This window comes from Arctopsyche grandis, chromosome 12 (genome assembly GCF_051622035.1).
Source record: "Arctopsyche grandis isolate Sample6627 chromosome 12, ASM5162203v2, whole genome shotgun sequence".
Lineage (NCBI taxonomy): Eukaryota > Metazoa > Arthropoda > Insecta > Trichoptera > Hydropsychidae > Arctopsyche > Arctopsyche grandis.
Window position 1 is genome coordinate 22,851,796 of NC_135366.1, and position 21,193 is coordinate 22,872,988.

At 34.4% G+C, this 21,193-nt stretch overlaps 1 protein-coding gene and 1 non-coding gene across 2 annotated transcripts in view; both read left to right on the forward strand.

The window, feature by feature from the left end:
• LOC143919550 (uncharacterized) overlaps positions 1–21,193 on the forward strand; it is a 99,439-nt gene that overhangs the window by 20,705 nt on the left and 57,541 nt on the right. The gene's annotated exons all lie outside the window — the stretch shown is intronic.
• On the forward strand, positions 17,751–17,822 carry TRNAQ-CUG (transfer RNA glutamine (anticodon CUG)). Its single transcript has one exon. It is a non-coding gene; the product is annotated as a tRNA-Gln (tRNA).

The window sequence follows — 21,193 nt, forward strand, 5'->3', positions numbered from 1 at the left end:
GGCTTTGTCCAGGTCATAATTTTAAGAAATTCTTAATTACTTTCAAATACATGCTTTATTGAAAATTCATGTTTAAAATTAAGTAATAATATATTAGTGAGAAATAATTTTCAAATAAAAAAATTCGGGTGTGACCAACCCATGACTTTATCTATGTATTTGAGGAATATAAGAAGGTTACAAAACAAAATTCGATATTGAACTGATGACTATGATAGCGATACAAAGTAAGCGCAAATGTATGGAAACTTGCACAAAACAAAAGTTCTACTTCCGGTTGTCAGATTTTGTTCAAATTTTTTTATTACCAAAAATCACTATCAGTATAAACTCATTAAATATCAAGAAAATAAAAATAATTTTAAAAGTCAAAATAAAATAATGAAATATTGTTTTAAAAAAAATACTACTTCCGGTTTACAAATTCTGACCAAAACCCTACCAGCTCTAAGTTAGTACATAAAGGATAGAAATATAAATTTTCAGCTTAATACGTTCAGGGTTGTGGACAGAGTAGTGGACACAACATTTTTGACCTTTCTACGAGGAAAAAAATCCCACTTCCGGTTCATTAAATTAAGTTTTTTTACTTAAAATCACTATTTTTATTATACACAATAAATATCAAGAAGCTTAAAACAATTTAAAAGGTCAAAATGAAATAATGAAATATTGTTTTAAAAAAAAATACTACTTCCGGTTTACGAATTCTGACCGAAACCCTACAGCAAAAAGCCATTTACTTATTACGCTTATATTCGTTGGTATTTTGAGTTACTCTTATCCATCTCATTCCTCATATTTTTCAAATTTCATCCACCCATCTTCCTAGAACTCTTTTATATTATATCGGGCACCATACGAATACTTTCTTCGTCCATCTATCGTCCATTCTTCTAACTTCATGATCCACCTATTGTCATTTCAATCCTTTACTATATTATATCGACTATCCTTGCCATACTTCTCACAGACGTATTCCGTTTTCTATCTCTCCTCGTTATGCAGAGCATTCAGTGTTGCATACTACATACTTTGAGTGAATTGGACTTTATGAAGCGTTCTGGAGTTCAATGCCTAAGTTTCGCTTCTATACGTCATTATTGGCAAAACACATTGTCTAAGATTTTCTTCTTCTTCAGGCAAAGTGGCATTTTGGATTTGAAAACGGCGCTAATTCGATATATGTAGATATTTATGTAAAATACATAGGTATACAGAATGGTGTCGCGACAAAATGTCTACGGACAATACGTCTAACAAAACACCGACGACAAAATGATAACGATAAAGAAAGTGATAAAAATCATTATTTTCTTATTAGTACGAAGAGTTCAAAAAATTCTTATGATTGTTATTTATGATTAAATTTCGATTAGACTGGCTTTATTTATTTATAATATTTATTTATTAATATATCAAAGGACGTGTATAAATCTTCGTCACCACACGTTTTGTTGAATTTTTAAACATATGAAAACTTATTGAACATATTAATGTATTGTGTATGAACTTACGTCGCGTATTCATTTTGTCCGTGAACATTATGTCACGTAGTAATTTTTTTCGTTTAAGCATTTTGCCCGTAACCATATAGTCGCGTAATTTTTTTGTCTTAATGAATATAAAAACATTTAATTAAAAAAGTTACGCGGACTTTTGGCCGAATGGACACTTGGCCGACGCACGCTTGGCCGAACGGATATTAATCCGATGGCCTTTTGGCCGAACGGACGTTTGATCGAACAAACATTTGGCCGTGTATCGCAATTACTCAAACATTTCGCGTATCGCAATTACTCAAAATTCACTGAATACAGATACATTATTCAGAAATCACCTCGACCTTATTGATATTTTTGACATATTTAAACAATTACAATTTTCGTTCGGCCAAATGTCCGTCGGTCTAATGTCCGTTCTACCAAGCGTCCATCGGTGTAGTGTCCGTCAGCCAAGTGTCCATTCAGCCAATTGTCCGTCAACCATATATACATACATACATAATATACATAAACTATAATAAACTATCTTTTTTAAAGAACAACTTTTTACTAATCTTCAATAAAAGCTCGTGATATGTTTGCACGGCCTCTATTAAATGATACCATTTGAATGGATAAAGCTACGATTATATGTTTTTATATCATAAAAGAGTGCCTTTATCGTTCGTTTACTTACATGTATGATCGTTTTTATAGCTAAATTTTAATAGCTGCCAAAGAAGACTCTGCTCTAGTTCGAGAGGTTATCGTGATTGGAAGCTCTGTGATTGGAATAAAATATTACAGCAATAAAATTATCTCACTTTTATGTGTATATGAAAATTAAAAAAGAAATAGCTAGGTTTATCTCGGAGTTATCGTTCTTAAATCGAGACGGATTGCAGCAGATGAAGTGCGTCCGATTGCAGCTGCGTTTTACGTGCAAGATCAAGGTTAGGTTAGGGTGCAAGTGGAATGACTGGTCGGCCTCACAGTGCTCGTCAGCTTGTCCTCATCATCCATGTGAGGAGTGAGGACCAGAAGACGGGTCTTTACATTACCGTCTGTTACATAAACCGCAATCAGAATGCGCTCGTTATGCACTCGCGAAGTGCATTATTGCATCGCTTATGAGCAGTCGTAAACCAGCCAAAACTTATTAGCATTTACTAGAATTATGGATACGTATGTACATACATATGTACATACACGCTCAAAGCTCAGTTCTGTCTTTTATAATTCAACTAGTGTTGTGCCCGTTGATTTCAACGGGTGGCTTCGAAAAGGAATTGATACACGAATTAAAATAAAGTTATATGTTATATATAAATATAGTATAAGGTACATAGTTTATAGGCGCTCGTGCGTATTAATAGTAAAAAGTCAAGTGCTCATTAAACGCTACCCGTTCACATTCATTCATCGAAATGATGAATGAATGTGTATGTGTGTCTGTGTGTCTTCCTGGATGTGTGTATATATGTACGTTCCGCGCATCTGACGCTTATGTCACCCTTTCCAACGCTCGCTCGGCGCTCAATATCAGGAGCACATGTCAGACGCTCCACCCTCCCACTTCCCTGCGTCACCTCGACACAATCGGTCGTTCCGCCACATCCCTATGGATAACGTATACTCAGGGTATTCTAAAAGTTGTTTTTTTTTAAATCTCCATACTTGTCGATGCACTCGCACCTATATACATACAAACACATAAACATACATACATACATCCCGTCCGTTTAGATGTATATATATATATATATATATATATATATATATATATATATATATATATATATATATATATATATATATATATATATGTATATACATATATATATATATATATATATATATATATATATATATATATATATATATATATATATATATATATATAGTTTGCTCAAAGCATGAAAAAAGCAAGAACATTTATGCCCAATGCACGCATTCGGCAGCTAATTGTCCATTTGATGAATAAAGCAACAGGCTTGCACTTTTCATGAATTCGGCATTTTTTTGCCGATTTCTCGCAATAGGTAATTTTGGTGATTCTGTGTAACGTATATAATAATTGTGTCGCATTGTGTCGTGTCGCGTCGCATCTCTTTGTACTTTAAACTATAATATTATTATAACGTCAATTCATAGACTCTTCGTGCACATAATGGTCAATCGCAAATTACACTGAGGATGTGTTTTTTTAGAAATGTGTTAGAAATAGAGTTGAGGGCAGAATTTCAATTTTATTCGGATTTGCGACATTAAAAAGTCGTTAAATTCCTTGTCGCATTTTATAAATAAGAAATAATAAAAACTACTGTTATAATGCATAATAGTCACCAGTTATCCAGTTATTCAGTTACTTTATTGTTTAGGTATTTGAATAGCAATATTTGTAGCTATAGAATTTCATGTGACATACATAGCATTATTGTTGTCGATAAAAAGTTTAATTTAAAATTTTATTTGATCTTAATGACCATTCCTTGTAAAACTATTATATGCACATAATGTAAATACTCGATTAGGATTCGCCATACATGACTAACCATTATATGACTTCACATGACCTACTATGCTCTTGGGTGAAGGGAGTTTTCACCGTTAATAATGTATCTTTATGGTCTCATATTATATTGTGGTTCCGAGGGCCTCTTGTGTACAAGGTACTTGAATGTGGATCCATTTGAAACGCGCTTTTAAAATTAGTCATTGTTCAGTGGATGAGGCTTTGGATCTTTGGTAGGATGTAGACGTTTGTTTTTATCTTTTTTTTTTGATCTGAATAGGGTGTAGTATGTCTTTGACCTCCAGACGCCTGTAAAACTTCAACTTGGGTGAGAAAGGAAATGGTCACAGGAGTCACAACGAAAGGAGAATACCAATTGGATATGGGAGTATTCGATTACCTTTTGTGCTTTCAAATTAACTGCTTATACAAACTGAAATTTTCAATACTATTTATGATTTCCTCAGGCGTGTAGTTGAGTTTTTTTTATGTTCTTCTATTGAATATATTATATACTAGTGGTTTTACCCGGCTTCGCTCGGTATTTGTAATATAAACCGCTTAAACATGGCTAATATAATAGTTTTGTTTTATTGAAATTTATTTGAATATTCATTTGTTTTTTTTATTAAATTGTATTTCACGGATTCTACGAACCAAACGAACATACATACGAAATCTTAAACTAAAATCAATAGTTCGTGTATGAACAACTATGTACATAGTATGTTCATGAACGAACTGGAGTGAACACTTGGACTGTATCATATATGTACATATGGATATATTGTAAAACAGTCAAATTCTATTTTCTTTATTTGTTAGTCATGCTATTTGTCCTCTTTAAGACATTCGGCACATTTTTCTTTTTGTTTTCCATTCCTCTTAGCTTGTGGGTGAAATACATACTGATACGTTCAAATCCAGGAGGTTCTCACTTTGCAGCTTTACTAGTTACCTGATACTGGTCTGCTTATTGGGATTATTCTCTATTCTGTTTCTCAACAGTTTCTCCAATGTGTTTATATATGTACATATAGTTAGTACTGTTGGTTTAGTCCCATTTTTTTATTCCATAAAATCATGTATTTCTTCTTCTTTTTTTCTTTCTTTCCGATTCGTTCCGATTAACCAGTAGTGCTCACTGACTTAAATATTATTTTTATGTTTATGTTTATGCTTCATTTTTTCAATGTTCTTCAATGTTCTTCATCATTTTTTGATACATTATATTTCTCCATACTAAGGATCTCAACGTCTGTCTCATCCAGGAAAATATCATTAGCATTGTTTCTGGAATATCAATTAATACTGCTGGTCAGACTTGGATATTTGTCACTCCAATTCGATCGTTTCTTATCCGAGTTTGCCAATTTATGTGATTTCATTGTTGAAACGGTTCTTCCATCAAATTAGCAAAAAAAACATCTTACTCGCTATGTCACAAATATTTGATTTATGTACAATATGTAAAAAATTATGTACAAGTCTGAAACCATAGATTTTTCTCTCGAAATACAGCGATTTATGTAATGAAAATGCTGCAATGTTTGTAATTAATTGTCTAGGAAGGCGCATTGAGGTCTATTTGTTAAGCCGTCCTGGTATATATCGATTTGTTTTTCGTTTTCGCAAATAAAACCATCGTTTTCTGTTATTTCATTACTAATATTCACACTCATTACGCGAGAAAATATTTCAGACAAATTTAAAGAAATTGTCCACCAATCTTCTAGGACTACAAGTGTGTCGTCGTCGGTCAAGGACACTACTAGAGTGTAATATATTACATATACATATAATGTAATAGTAACGGTGAATTTTCTCCGACGTGTCCACTATTTTTACCATATATGAATAGTAATGAGCTAGATTTTGAATTCGGTCTAGACGAGTTTGCGTGTTTGCATATTAAATTCAAGTACCTACGTGGGTTTTTTTCACAAATTGGGTTTGCACGACCGCGCGCGCAGGTCAGTGACGACCCCGCTTGATCCAGAAGATGTCCTTTGAGTCCTTGGCCTTGTTGCACTCTGGGTCGATTGTGGCGCCTCCTACGTGCATATCTTCGACGACCTGGTCAGCTTATTGACCCAGTCCGCCCACCGAGCGACCCACCGCGGGTCGGTCAAACGAAACCGGCCCGCCCACACCCACAAAATACCTCACCATTATCATACGGTCGTTGTCCATCATTGTCGTCGTGCTGGGTGTCGTATCCCAGAACCTATGCGTAATACCTTTTGTCTACTGTTATGTTTACAAACTGTACTATGAGTGGGCCATCGTGCACTGGTGCATCTCTGCTGATGGTATTTTTTTTTAATTGTGACGCCGGTTTGTCACTCTACGGAAAGGCGATTATGGTCAGTGGTATCTAAGTGTTCAGGGGAAAATCATTATTTTAATCTCATGAAAGGGTATTTTATCTCTAGATTTGCAATGGTAAAAGATATATAAGTTCGCTGCTTGAAGAAAGTTTTCGACAATGTGTCCAATAGCAATAAGATTTGATAATTATTGACCTCTAATAAGTGCAAAAGGTTATTACTAGAGCCCGGAATCTGAAGGGGTTGTTTATTGTTCAGAGATTGTAAATGCATTGTTAAAGGTTTGCTGAACATTTTTTACAAAGCATTTACAACAATTGAACAATAGGCGGCACGGTTCCGGCCCCTTCAGATTTCGGCCTCTAGTTATTACATTATTAATGTATCCAAAGGGCGCAGAGACAGAGTGGTGCGTGGCATGTTTTTTTTTTGTTAAGATAGTTTTGCACGTGTAAAAATAGCGCTAGCACGTATAATATTCTTGTGGGTAATGTTTTAACAATGGTTCTGACAGCACTTATTTGTTGATATCATATATACAGTGGTGTCGCCCCAATTTTGGAACAATGGGTTTCCATTTTTTTTTTTAATGAAATTATTTTGAAAATATATATGTATGTATATACATTTTTTTTCATCTAAGGTACTATTACATGAAAGTTCATTAAATTTTGAAGATTTGTATATTTTTTGACAAAAATTATATAAATTTTTAGATTAAATAACGGGTTTCCGGAAACTTTTGATTTTTAACAACGGGTTTCCAGAAACCCATGGAAACCATTAGGGTGACACCATTGCATATATATAATATCGCTATTCTGTGTGTCTGTTTGAGATAACGCTCGCCGTACTATAATAGTCGTTTCGATTCGACATACATATGTATGTACGTCACAGCTAAACAATATATGTATACTTATCGCTACTAAAAAAAACTTCTTTATATACTGATCGCTACTAATGTTTCCGCTTGGCAGAGAATTTACCGCCATCTTTTGATTAATTAATTTTCTATGGGTGTTTTATATTGTTTATATGTAGGTAGGTAGGTAGTTTTTAAAAATTAGTTCAGTTTTAACCGGTGACAAATCAATAACACTTTTGTAGAAACCTTTCTACAGTCTTTAGTCCAATTTTGTACGTGGTTTTCAGTACGTGGATATCTTGTATATTAGGTTTAAGAAGAAAAATTTTTGAAGAAACCATGGCTTATGACTGTGCAAATATTTATAATTTATAATCAAGTCACACAAAAAATACCAACGTGTTGATACAATAGGCATATGAAAACGGAAAAAATCTCACGATTGAAATATCGTAGCGTCTGTGAAATCTTTAATTAAAGCAGAATATCGACAAAAAATATATGTATATATGTATGTAGATACATGTGTACGTAATTATAAAAAAAATATTTTTTGAATAACGATCTAGGATGTATTACTTCTAATAATACATGAGAATCGGTTTGTTTGAAAATTTTTTTGTGAAAACTCATATACTACGTGACGCATAGAGAAGATCAACAAAAACTGATAATGAACTTATTCCAAGTTGAAAATGATCTGTTTGATGTCGGTTAGGCCATCAGAGTCAATCAAGACATCTCAATTTTTCCAACAGTATTCATATATACAGTATATTTTCATTGTCGATTCATTTGATGTAAAGGAAGTCGAACTTGTGCTAAAAAATCTTCCTCAAAGTAAGAGTCTTCAAATCCGAGCTCAAAGTTGGCGACATATCCCAACATATGTAAATAACAAACAACACTTCAAGATCGCCGAGTGTTTACTGTAAAAAAAGTTGAATCTTCTTGTTTTTGCTATTTCAGTGGGATTGCGTCACTTACGCAAAACTCGTAATGATCGTATCGATTTTTTTCCGGTCAGATGTTATTAAAGGGGTACCTGATCGTATAAAGGGGTCATTATCTTCAGGTTCTTCTCGTCTCGACCTTCGAATCTTCGACGCACAGTTCGCAGGGCTCGTTTTCTGAGCCGATGAATCTTCAACTGCGTATTTTCGAGACGAGGTGCCAGCTCAGTATCGAATTGAGATTTTTGGTCCCCCGTCCGTTGATCCAGCGGGTTTATTGTCATTTTTTATGGCGGGTCGCTTGTTTGTAACTCGGAATATCTTATCGCTTTTTGTCCACTTCTAAAAAGAAATAATAAAAAACGACGAAGACGCTCACGACGGCTTTTCACGAGGCTCAAGCAGGATATTGGTTCCGCATTGATCTGAAGAAACATCTTCGGGTCATCAGCATTGTCATTTTTTTCTTCTTTGGCGATTCGAAACTCGTCATACGACCACGTTCTAAATGGAACTATTAATTTAAACTACATAGCATACGTATGTTACACATATATAATAGGCGAAAAAAATAAGTAGAATTCGATCAGAGCGATTGGTGTGATTTATCGCGTGTCTGTCAGTGCTTCTTCTTTGACATGGTGTTGCCATTTCCTTTGTTGTAATGTTGTCGATAAGTTCTTTCGAAGTGTTAATATTATTGTCAAAAGTATAGTGTGATGAGAAATCATTAAAGTGCGCAATTAATCAACCTTTTGAAACGGTGAGAAAATAGAGCTACTTCTTATGATATTCAATTTCACAATAAAAAAGCTAATATGCTAATAATATGTATATATTGATTTATTTACCACGGTGCAACTACAGGCTGTCCTATGTTGTATATATGTGTGCATTAAAGATGTGACAAATAGAGGGTTGGTTATGAAATTAGATAAATTCACAAACTCTGATAAGAAACACATTGTCCAAAGTCTGGCCAGCAACACCGCCAGGCCAGGGCTCGAACTCGCGGTTACTCAGTTGTTAGCATTATATGTATATAAATTTATATATAAACAAAAGTCTTAGAAATGTTGATAATCTTCCGAAGTTTCTTATAATGAGAGGTTGAAAATAATGAATCTCACCATAATGGAGACGAGAAAAATAAGAGGCGACTTAATCGAAATCTTTAAAATATTAAATAATCATTACAATTGTCGTATGTCCAACCTCTTTATGTTCAATGACAATACTCAACTTAGAGGTCACTCTCTCAGGCTCATAAAAGAAATCGAATAAATTGATTAGAGATTCCCTCTTTTCAAACAGAATGTTTTAAGTTTGGAATAATCTTCCTAACAATGTAGTATAATCTGAAAGCGTTAATATTAAAATTTTAAAAACAAGCTAGATGATCTTTTTTAAACTTGAAGGCTTTTTATAATTCTTCTTTTCCAATATCCATTTCTTTCTATATTTTCGTTTTCTCTTAGTTATCATTTTACTGTACTTTTTTATCTTGAATGTTTTATTTATTTTTATTTTTTTCTCATAAAATTTATGTATACATATATGAGCCAATATATTAGAAATTCGCGTAAGTCCACTTTCCTTTATTTCGAGAAATATTTCGCAAAATATTAAATATAATGTTTAGCGCTTTACAATATTTAAAAATCCCGGTGACCTGTAATGAGTTTATTCTTCCTTTCCGAGATTCTGGACATATCTAATTAAAAGTATTGATAGCAATTTGTGAATTAACTCGAACTGAAATTGGAACTGAAAATTGGAATTCCGCCACTTTCAAATATAACGACTCATATATGTGAAGTATGGAACGCTGTATGCTCGGCATAACGAGGAAAGACAGAGAGCGGAATACGTGGATGAGAAGTATGACAAGGGTAGACAAGGACATAGTGGATAGAGTAAAGAGATTGAAATGGCAATGGGCGGGCCACGTGGCTAGAAGAATGGACGAAAGGTGGACAAAAGTAGTGCTATAATGGTACCAGAGAGAATTTTAAAGGATAAAAGGAAGACCGCAGGGAAGATGGGTAGACGAAATTAGGAAAATGTGTCGGGTGAGATGGATTAGAGTTGCGTAAAGCAGAGATGAGTGGAAGCGTGTTGGAGAGGCCTTTATCCAGCAGTGGATGGTGAATATCTATATCTATATGATATGTTTAAGTCAAACCCCATGGTTCTAAATAAATGCAGTAATATTTCAAAATAGTTGGAGAATCTTCTTAATTTAGATAAATGAAATCAAATGATAAAAATAATTAAATAATTCCGAAACGAAAAATTGGTTTCTCGCTGTCAAAACGCTATTTTAGTCATCTAGAGAATATACGCTATAGTAAGAATGCCGTTTTTACTTACCTCTTATTATTTACTTTTATTTGTAGCATTCTACGACTTCTGTCAAAATAAATAAGCAGTTGCTAGATTGACATGTGAAACTTAACCTCAATACATTGCATTAACAATACATAACTCAACCCCAATATTTATTATAAGCAAATATAACCTAATTTATAAATATTTGCACTTATTATTATATAGTACACCATGCCGAGCTATTTTTTTGCATTGATTAATTTTCAATAAAACAAATAGTGAAATCATTTTATTATATCAAAAATGTTTAAATGTAATATTTATTGCCCAGACAAATTAGTTCACTTCACAGCTAATAAAGCACAAAAAACAATACTCTGTATGATTTTTTCATTATACTAATTTAATAAATACTCTTCGTAGTCCTTTTAGGATGACGCATTACTTTTGAAAAATCCATTAGTATCCTTTGATGCGGAACCTTAATTAAAATTCGTTCTAATTCAATGTTGATTGATGTCTATTGAATCATTTTTTTCGATAACAATATTAGCATAGTATTTTTAATAGATAATATAGTACGTAGCATTCAAGCATCAATTGGCTGTAAGTATATAGAGATATTTTAATTAGGTATAATATACATATCTACTAAAACTGTCACAGTTGCAACAACGCGAAGGCTCTACAAGACAAACAACTCGGTTATTAGGACTTGTCAAGTATGACGTTATTGTTTTCAACGTATTAATTGCGAGAGTCGTTGTTGCATCGAGGAGGTCGACAATCTTGACAGTTGAACGTTGGTTTCTTTGTTTTTACCGCGTTCCATATTCCAGAGATGATAGTAATTACCTGAGTTTAAGTGTAGATGTGATTCGAATGTGTGATTCATCTAATGTAAGATACCCGTGCACTAAGAATAATTGGCGATATTGATCACGAGAAGAATTCGCAAGGTCGAAAAGATTACACGAGTTTATAGGCATAAAAATTTACAATAGAATACATTAGCGTCTAATTGGGTGCGGTTGAGATCTGCTTATGTTTTTATGCAACAAATATACATATTACTCTCCATTTCAATACATCTTCGTGTGTTTGCTTCTAGATTAATACGACTTGCATACAATGCTTCATGCAATAGGGATTGTCTATGAGTTTGAGCTTTTTTTTTAATTCATGTTTTTTTATTAGCTCACTCTCTTAGTTTAGGTGGCTTTGATATTTTACCAACATACTAACTTAGGTAAGCTAACATTAAAGTAAGCTATTGTTTCCAACATGAAGCTAGATGACTTTAATCATTATCGTACTCATTAAAATTTACATCGGCATATTGTGTCAGATCAATGAAAGCTACCTAGCTATACGTTACTTTCTACCGACATTTACAACTCAATTAAACAGTGATAAAAGCTCCTTTTTTCACTCTAATTTACTTTCATCTCATATAAACTTAATATTACAATACTTTGTCAAATTCCTTTTTTAATTCAATAATAGGTTTGGTTCCAACTTCCACAAATCGTCCTTAGCTAAAGTTATAGGTAAAAACACACTCAAAAGCGCGGCATGGAACGTATAGGTCGACTCCAGCTGTGAGGCAGATCTTTACGTTTATCATTCGTACGATTTTACTATTTCGATAAGTTTCTCCTACATTCATTCAAATATGAGAATCGCCGTTTTCGATAACTTTCAAACTTACATATGTATGTCAATATCAGGATAAAATTCACCGAAAACACTACAGATTAGGAGTGCTAATCTTAAAAAAAAAAGTGTACCACTCTGTGTGTCTGTCCCTTAAGGGTTAATTTTGAAGCTGTCTGACCGTCTGACAAAACTGGAAATATGTTTGTCATAAATATCTGGCAAAAGTCATATATACATACATACATATATACCTATAGGTATATTATTTTTAATCCACTTTGTCAATATTCTACGCCACAATTACATTGATCCAAATCGTACCTTAAGAAAGAAGCTCAGAATAAGCTTTATATAGTATACATATATGTATATACATATGCGAACATTTCTGGATTAGTATATCTTAATCAGGTCAGCTCTGCAAGGATATGTTGGATTCTTTTGGTAGAACTGTGTCCAATTTTATTATTACAGTTCTTGAAAGTAATCAATCATTAAGATGTCATATTTTTTTAATGTTTGGAAAAGTAGTACATATGTATATTGAGCGTGATTCTTGTAGGCTCATGTATGTATGTATGTCATGTGAGACATACATACATACCTTACTTCTTAGTGGCGCAACTAAAGTCTCAGAATGCTGTCTCATAAGAAACTGATAAGAACTGAGAACAATGGTACGCATCGTACACCCTTACAAGTTCCATCGTTATCCAACGTCACTTTCCTCTTGTTCTTAACTACTTCTTGGCGAATATTTTACATGCAATTATAATATATTTAAAGATATTGTATATTGCAGAAGGCGTTTGAAATGAAAATTACTGCTATACTGCGCAGTAACGACTTTTGAATATCATAATAGACAAGTACTTGCTTTGTCAATTAGCAAAGGAAAACTCAAGATTTGTCAATGATCATTGTGGACAGATTCCACAACTACGCAATCGTTGAATATCGTATATTTTTTCACTGTAATTACTTCTATTTTCATTGACGTGGCATCTACTGCTATTTCGGCAGCCTTCTTCTGGCCGTGAAGCGACTAATTGTCGGATGCTGATAGTATCATGACGCCCTATCAACGTCCAACGTTAGCCTTCATCACCTCTCGAGAAGATCGTCATTATATTGTATATTGAGTAGAACGATCGTTGTTTTTCATTTTATTATGATTTCAAACATCCATTCGGCCTGCATGAGTGTCGAGACCTCGTAACGTCAAAGAAATTTCTGCAACGTTTAACCCTTTCCAGCCTTCACACACAATTCATAGGTCGATTGAATCGTGAAGAATCTTTTCGCAAAAAATAAACACAACATTGCAGATATGTACATTCGTTCGGAATATTCCACGTTTGCACGTGCATACGTGCGTTCCGAGCGGGTCTTGTGTTTCTTGTACGTGTCCTGTTCGTGTCCATTGTCCAGTGTCAATGACCATGGTGGGGCACGCGTCCCACATGTGGGGGAAGCACGTGTCGTCGTCGGAGCGCGAAAGGCCGAAACAAGGCTGTAACTCGCGAACCGCGAATAAAATAAGAATTTTCACGAGCCGAAACGATGCAACAGTACCTGGGCCGTAGTCCCCGGCAAGAATTTCCCAAGAATAAGCGCGCGTTTAGGATATGAGAGGAGAAGTGTGCGTTGGGTCGGTGGGCGTCCGTACGCCGGCCGTGGAATGTTGAACGAAGGGTCACTTCCAGGTCTCCGGAGAGAACTAGTGGCTCTCGACGAGCACCTGTCAGAGTGGCGAAGGTATTCCGTTCCTGGTCGAAACTTGAACCAATTACGCGGCGAGCGTCGCCGGAGCATAACGGTACCGAACAAATTGGTCGGTTCATTCTCACCGGTTATGAAACAACATTTTTTTCGGGGTTCTCCGAGTGCTCCATCGGCGATGGAGAGTTTCATTCGTATACAATGTAAGCAGCGAGTGAAATTATATATACCAAATTTCATGGATTTGCCTACATATGTACATAGGTTTGTGTGTTTGCTCAGTACTACCACTTTTCAAAAAACACATTATTGACATTGGTCATAGAGATAGTTTAATTAGTAGGCTGAGTTTTATGACTGTCAGTTAAAGTAGGCTCCAAATCAATCATCCATTTTTTCTGTCTGATCCAGAAGGTAATGGCATCTGCTTTATATGCAAGGCTAATATTTGTTCTTACATTGAAATTGACTTCTTATAATAGTTTTAGAAATCCCAAGAACCTGTTTTCAGAGCGGTATTAAATTGAATTAAAATATAATGCGATGTTAAGTGAACTGTTCAATCACGTATCACTTTGCGTGTCCCAAGAAGCTGGGAGAAAACTTCATCCAAGATCACATCCCAAGTCTCGGTAATTGTCTCGCGACTTTGACACACAAACGTGGTTTTTGACATCGAACGTTTTTCAGTGACAGTGAGTATTAGTCCAATACTTCGATAATGGGAACGAGACGTGACGAGAATTTTTCACTTTTTTCTGCTTCTTTTTCGTCTTCTTCTTCAATCTGACTTCCATTTTGTCACGAAACACATTCGACGAACATCGTAAACGTCAGCGAGACAAGTTTTAACGGTGCAATAAATTCGAAACGGCGATTGACATGTGATGGAGGCGATACATCCATAATTATTCAAATGAATGAGAAACTTCACGGTATATTGTATTTAATGTCACAATTATACGTCGATTTAAATGACTATTATTCCAATTTCAAAGCAAATTGTTTCTTAGAAGAATGTTAATTAAACGTCCTTTACAAAGGGCAAGCTTTAACATTCCACATACTTTAAAAAAATTACTAAACGTGTATAAAAAAGGACCGATTAAATGAGATTGGAATATCTTGAAAGTTCAATTGAGGTTAGGCTTACAGGTCGATAAAATGGCGACTGTCGATACATCAACATTTTATTTGAAATAAATACGGTAGAACCTCGATTGTCCGGACTAATTGGGGATGAAGGTAGTCCGGATAATCGAAAAAATCACAATTAACAGGGAAATACATACGTGTACATTCAGTCAGAATCATTTTTTTATTTGTCTACATGAAGATCAATATTGAATTATTCTTTATTAAGAAATTCAATTATGGTTTTTGCTCAAATCGCGAATACTTTTCATACAAAAAGTATGACATTGTTCACTAAATCTAAAAAAGAGCCTATAATTAACATTTGTATTGGTTTTATTGTGCAGATTATTTATTTTTTGGAAGATATTTGTAGATATCGGCAGCCAGATATTGACTGTCCAGACGATTATTTGTTAATGAACCACATAAAAATACACTCTTCGAATTCTTCATTTACTGTTTTTTCATAACCTTACGCTATGAGCTTCCATCTTCTGACATTAAAGAATCAGTAATCTTCATATTGATTATATCTAATTTGTCTTTTAATGATAATACAACACGTTTTATTTCCATACTGGTAATATTAAAAATAAATATTGAAATCGCGATCAAATTTTCAAGAAACAAACTTCCTTTGAGTTTTGAATTTTGAAGACAACTGACTCGTTTCTCCGTCTTGTTTTCGAAATTTTATGTTATGAATTTCAAACAATCCGGGTAATCGAGGTTCTATTGTAATTAGGGTTGCCAGATTACTTTCAAGTCAAACCGGGACCCCATTTTTCCATTCCAATTTGGAGATTGTGATTCTCTTTTTAATATATATTTGTAATGCAACATATTGATTGAACAAATATGTGTCACTTGTAATAATATTTTTCGTATTGATATATTCAACTGTTTTTACTAGCCTCTTCTTACTTCATTTCAATATCTAGCCATTCTGGTACTTTTTCCAAGCTCATCCAGGAAAACACAGAATATATTTTTAATGGTATTGTCGATTGTTTAAAATAACCTGTCAATGTTTCATAAAACTTTGATACTTCTTTATTAAATCCATAAATTTGTCTCTTGAATTTCTTAAAAAGTATGCATAATTTGAAAACTGGGTCTTTTAGGCGTCCAGAAAGGTTCGTTCGGGACACTGGGACACGAGGCTTAAAACCGGTGACAATTCCGATTAATCGGGACGCCTGGCAGCCCTAAATGCAGTATCGGTTTTAGGGGGGGGGGGCTGGGTCGGGTGGTGCCCGAGGGCGCCAAATAAGTTAGGGCGCCGCTCGATGCTCCAAAAGCGTCCTACATTTTTACTCGGCAAATTCTATTCAAACAATCTACTGGAGATTGTTTGAATAGAATAAAGCCGATCTTCAAATTAAGCTCACCGCGAATTCAAAATCTGATATTATTAGCAATGAACTTATCAATATAAAAGCCTTTCTTTCAAATAAAGTTAAAGGTAAAATTAATCCACTCATTGTACTAAATTTTATAAAACGGTACAATTTACAAGAATTATATCCAAACGGGTCTACCTCACGGCACCGAAAGTGAAAAGGTCGAAAAAGCAAATATCGGAAGGCAAAGATCTTAAGTCGAAAGATCAAAAAAAAAGGGTGCATGGTAAACGGTACATTGTCTCGGTATATATAATATATATCAGCGGCATGCGGTGAAATTGTCTCTCTTTTTTTGTCATACAGCCTTGTTTAATGTGTGCGCGCAGGATACGGGAGGAAAAGCCTGTTCCTCTTGTTCCTGTTGTATCCTGCTCGCGAAAATTAAGTGAGGATGTACGACGGGGGGAGAGAGAGTTTTACCGCACGCCACTGATATATGGATATATATATATATATATATATATATATATATATATATATATATATATATATATACTCACCGTTTTTCATATACATATATGCATGGTAAACGAACATTTTCGACTTTTTAACATTCGGTGCGGTGACGGTCACCCAATGCTAACAACTGAGTAGTCGCGAGTTCGAGCCTTGGCCCGACAGTGTTGCTGGCCAGACTTTGGACAATGTGTTTCTTATCAGTAGAGACCGGAATCTGAAGCGGCTGTTTATTGTTCAAAGATTGTAAATGCATTGTTAAAGGTTTGCTGAACCTTTTTTACAAAGGATTTACAACAATGGAACAATAGGCGGCGCGATTCCGGCCCCTTCAGATTCCGACCTCTACTTATCAGAGTTTGTGAATTTATCTAATTTCATAACCTACCCTCTATTTGTCACATATTTAATACACACATATATACAACTTTTAACATATGTGTCACCTCAGGGCAGCCTGTAATGGTACCGTGGTAAATAAATCAATATATACATATTACTTTTTTACGGTCACCCAATTTTACAATATAATCAAAATAAAATACTTGGCTTTTGTTTGTTAAAATATTAAAACAAATATAAGATTAAGGAATTCGTTAGAAAGTCATGTAGAGAAAAGTAAGTCACATTCAAAAATACATTGGTATAAACATCGGATGAGGTCGAGCATAACAGCATCACAGAAAGTTGCATAAGACGAGTTTTACAAACAAAAAAGGCGAAACAATCAATGAAAAAGATCGTAACAGTAAAAGCGCCAGCGACACCGAATATGGTCGTAAAGGTGTCACTTTATATCATCTCGCAAATAAAACATTCAAATGATCGTATTTGTTGTTTTGTTGTCAAGTTTCTGCTATCTAATAAAATTTGAACTTCATCACCCCGCGGTCCCATGGTGTAATGGTTAGCACTCTGGACTCTGAATCCAGCGATCCGAGTTCAAATCTCGGTGGGACCTGCTATTTTTGCCGCGTTTTATTTGTATTTTTTGGCATTTTAAAATAGAATATAATAGTCGCTTTACGGTTGAATGGGTTTGCATAGTGAATCGCGGATAAATTGGCTCGCATTGTGCGTCGAGGTGAGGCGAGGTGTGCTATTTATTCTGGTGTAATTTATATTTGTCAACGATTAACTGTACCTATATACATACATACATATGTCGCAAAGTATTGAATATTTATAGGCATTCATACAAATATGTTAAATAATAATTTATTTAAATATTGTTTGCTTTGGATTTAATGGTGTTAATGAGAATGTTTTTGCCGTTTAATTACATATACTCATATTTTAACCTCGTACTTACATTAGCGTAAAATTGATAATAAATCTCGTCAAACAACATGTGAACAAACAATTGTTTTGAAATGTTCTCTCAATTTCCTTGTTTTTTTTTTATTTATTTTTAATATATTTTAATCTCACGTTCAAGATAATCTTCATATGTACTTACTACAAACATACATATTTGTATTTCATATAATATGTACATATACATATATAAAAAATACTAAAAAAAATTTAATGCCTGCCTTTTTTTAATATTTAAACTTTTTATATTATGTATTTGAAATCATTAAATCCGTTTCATATTAAAAATTTATTCATATTTTTTTCTGAATTCGAACATTTCGGTCGATAATTATGTATGTCTTTTTAGTGCACCGCAACGGTCAATAAAAATCGTTAATAACAATACAAATAATAAAACAATAACAATAATGATCAATATCAATAGTTATAATAATAGAAAGAGAGGGAGGGGGGCACAGAGGATAGGGCCGGCACTGTGTACATGGTAAATCATTATTTACAGCCAATTGTCGTCTACTGCTGGATGAAGGCCTCTCCAACACACTTCCATTCGTCTCTGTTTTGTGCAACTCTCATCCATCTCATCCAATATATTTTTTCTGATTTTATCCACCCATCTTCATTACGGTCTTCCTTTCAAACTTTTACATTCTCTCGGGTACCTTTCGAGTACTTTTTTCCACCTTTCGTCCATTCTTCTGGCTATGTGACTCACCCATTGTCATTTGAATCCATTCACTCTTTCCAGTATATCGACTACACTTGTCATACTTCTCACCCATGTATTCCGTTTTCTATCTCAATTTGTTATGCCGAGCGTACAGCGTTCCAAAATTCTTTACGTCCAAAATAGTATACAAACAATATTAATATAATTGTATGAATTGGCGCCGAGAAAATTCGGGCCCAGGGAAATTTTAATTTAATGTAAGATAATTTCTTCCTGTCAATCCATTTCCTACCTTCTCTTTTTCCCATGGTTATCAAACGGAGAAATTCGTATTTTGAACCCCGTTTTATCAGTGGCGTACCTAGAAAAATTTGGCCCCCATGCAAAAGTAACCAAAGGGCCCCACTTTTTTTTCAGTTAAATAAATAAACTTTCAAATGTCCTTCTTAGCCTACATATATGTTATTTTGAAACGTCTTTTAAAGACATTTTATGAAATTTTGTGTTAATACACATTGCAAGTTTGACAAGTAAGATTTTTTTAAATCATACTTTTGAATGTTTTCAGTTATTATTAATTGATATTTTTTATTTACAACTTTATTTTTAATTTTTTAAATTAATATTTTGAAATTCTCCCAAGGCCCTACCGACCCTAAGGGCTCGCATGCATCGCATACTCCCGCGTCATAGTAGTTATGCCACTGCGTATCATATGTCCGAGGTACCCCATCTTTCTCCGCTTGACGACAGAAACAAGTTCCCTGGCTCTCCCTATCATGCTGAAGACAGCTTAATTTGAGACTTTTTTGGTCCATCGTATGTACATATATACATATATAAGATCCGGAATATGAGAATTCACATTTTATTTAAAATGATAAGATATAGTGTGAAAAAGATAAAGTTATAGGCGTTTAAGCAATTAAAACCTGACATAGTGAGATGGCGGTGAAAGGCTTGAAGAGGCTAACGCTATCGATGTGGACGAACAATGTCCACGAACATTTTGGACGATTAACATCACTGAGAAAGATCATGGAGTATTTTCAAACGTGTGTATTACGATTATTTTTCACCATCATAATGGCGGACGTCATTTCCACTTATGTATATTGATGACCAAACCGAGCAACATAGCAAATTTTGAAAACGAATGGATAAGAATCCAAACTTTGTCACACGACCAAATCGTTTGCAAGCTAAGAAGAGGTTAGTAATTAGTAACAAATCGTTTGCAAGCTAAGAAGAGGTTAGTAAAAAAGAGAATTTTTCGAAATTTCGAAAAAAATATATAGCGTTGATTAGATTTTTTAAAATGGAAATCAAGGTTTTTTTTTTCACATGAAGGTCATGCAATTTCGCCTGGTCAGAAATTATTAGTATCAAAATGAATTAATTAATATACATAGTTCTCCAGTCAATTGTTGAGAAGACAAAATTGACAGACGAAATATTTGTCAAGAATTTTTAAAATTGACATTAGTAGGTACACACACACGTGTTGTAATTACGCGCAGGAAATTTCACGGTAAGTGGATACTCATACAAAGTTGAACCCGACGAGTGACAAGTTCAAGTCCTTACCATTCTTCTAGTTCACTCACTATGATGTTGCATAATCACTTACATACATACATAATGTCTCTTGCATAACGTGCGCCAATTATTTGACTCGGCGGTCGAGACTGTCTATCCTCTGAAACGACAATTATACAAAGTTCACAAACCGAAAAAAATTCCAAGATGTAAATCTCACCTTGGCTCGAAACATTGAGTGTTTTTAATACAATATAATATACATTTTTGAGATGTTCAGTCGGATTTTGACCGAATGACGATGTGGCCCTGTCCAAATTGCAGTTTAATGTTAATTTTTTTTGCCGCTGTTACCAGTTACGGCGACGACATTGTGCAGATAATTGTCGTTGCGAGGGTTTTGTCATCATCATGTGAACAACGTAATGACCGCTGGTCGGATGCCTCCTCGGATGATTTAAATGTTTCCGATGCGGAATCCGCGCTCGCTTCCTTTTAAAATTCCTCTTGAACTATTAAGAAGATCGTTCAAGTTATCCTCGATTTTCCACGAAGTTGGCCGAAAGTGAACCAAGTCCGCGTTCGTGTTTTAAAAGTAAAAATTATGTAGTTTTCGGTGACGACGCTCCACAACCAGTAGTGAACGAAACGAAAAGTAATTTCGGTGTAATGAGCGTGCAAGAAGCACTGTCATTAACCCGCGAGATCACTGGTTCGAATCCCGACGAGCGACATCACTCTCGTTGGCTGATGTTTGTTACATGTGGAAATTCTTAGTCATGATAAATTAAAACTTTTGAAAG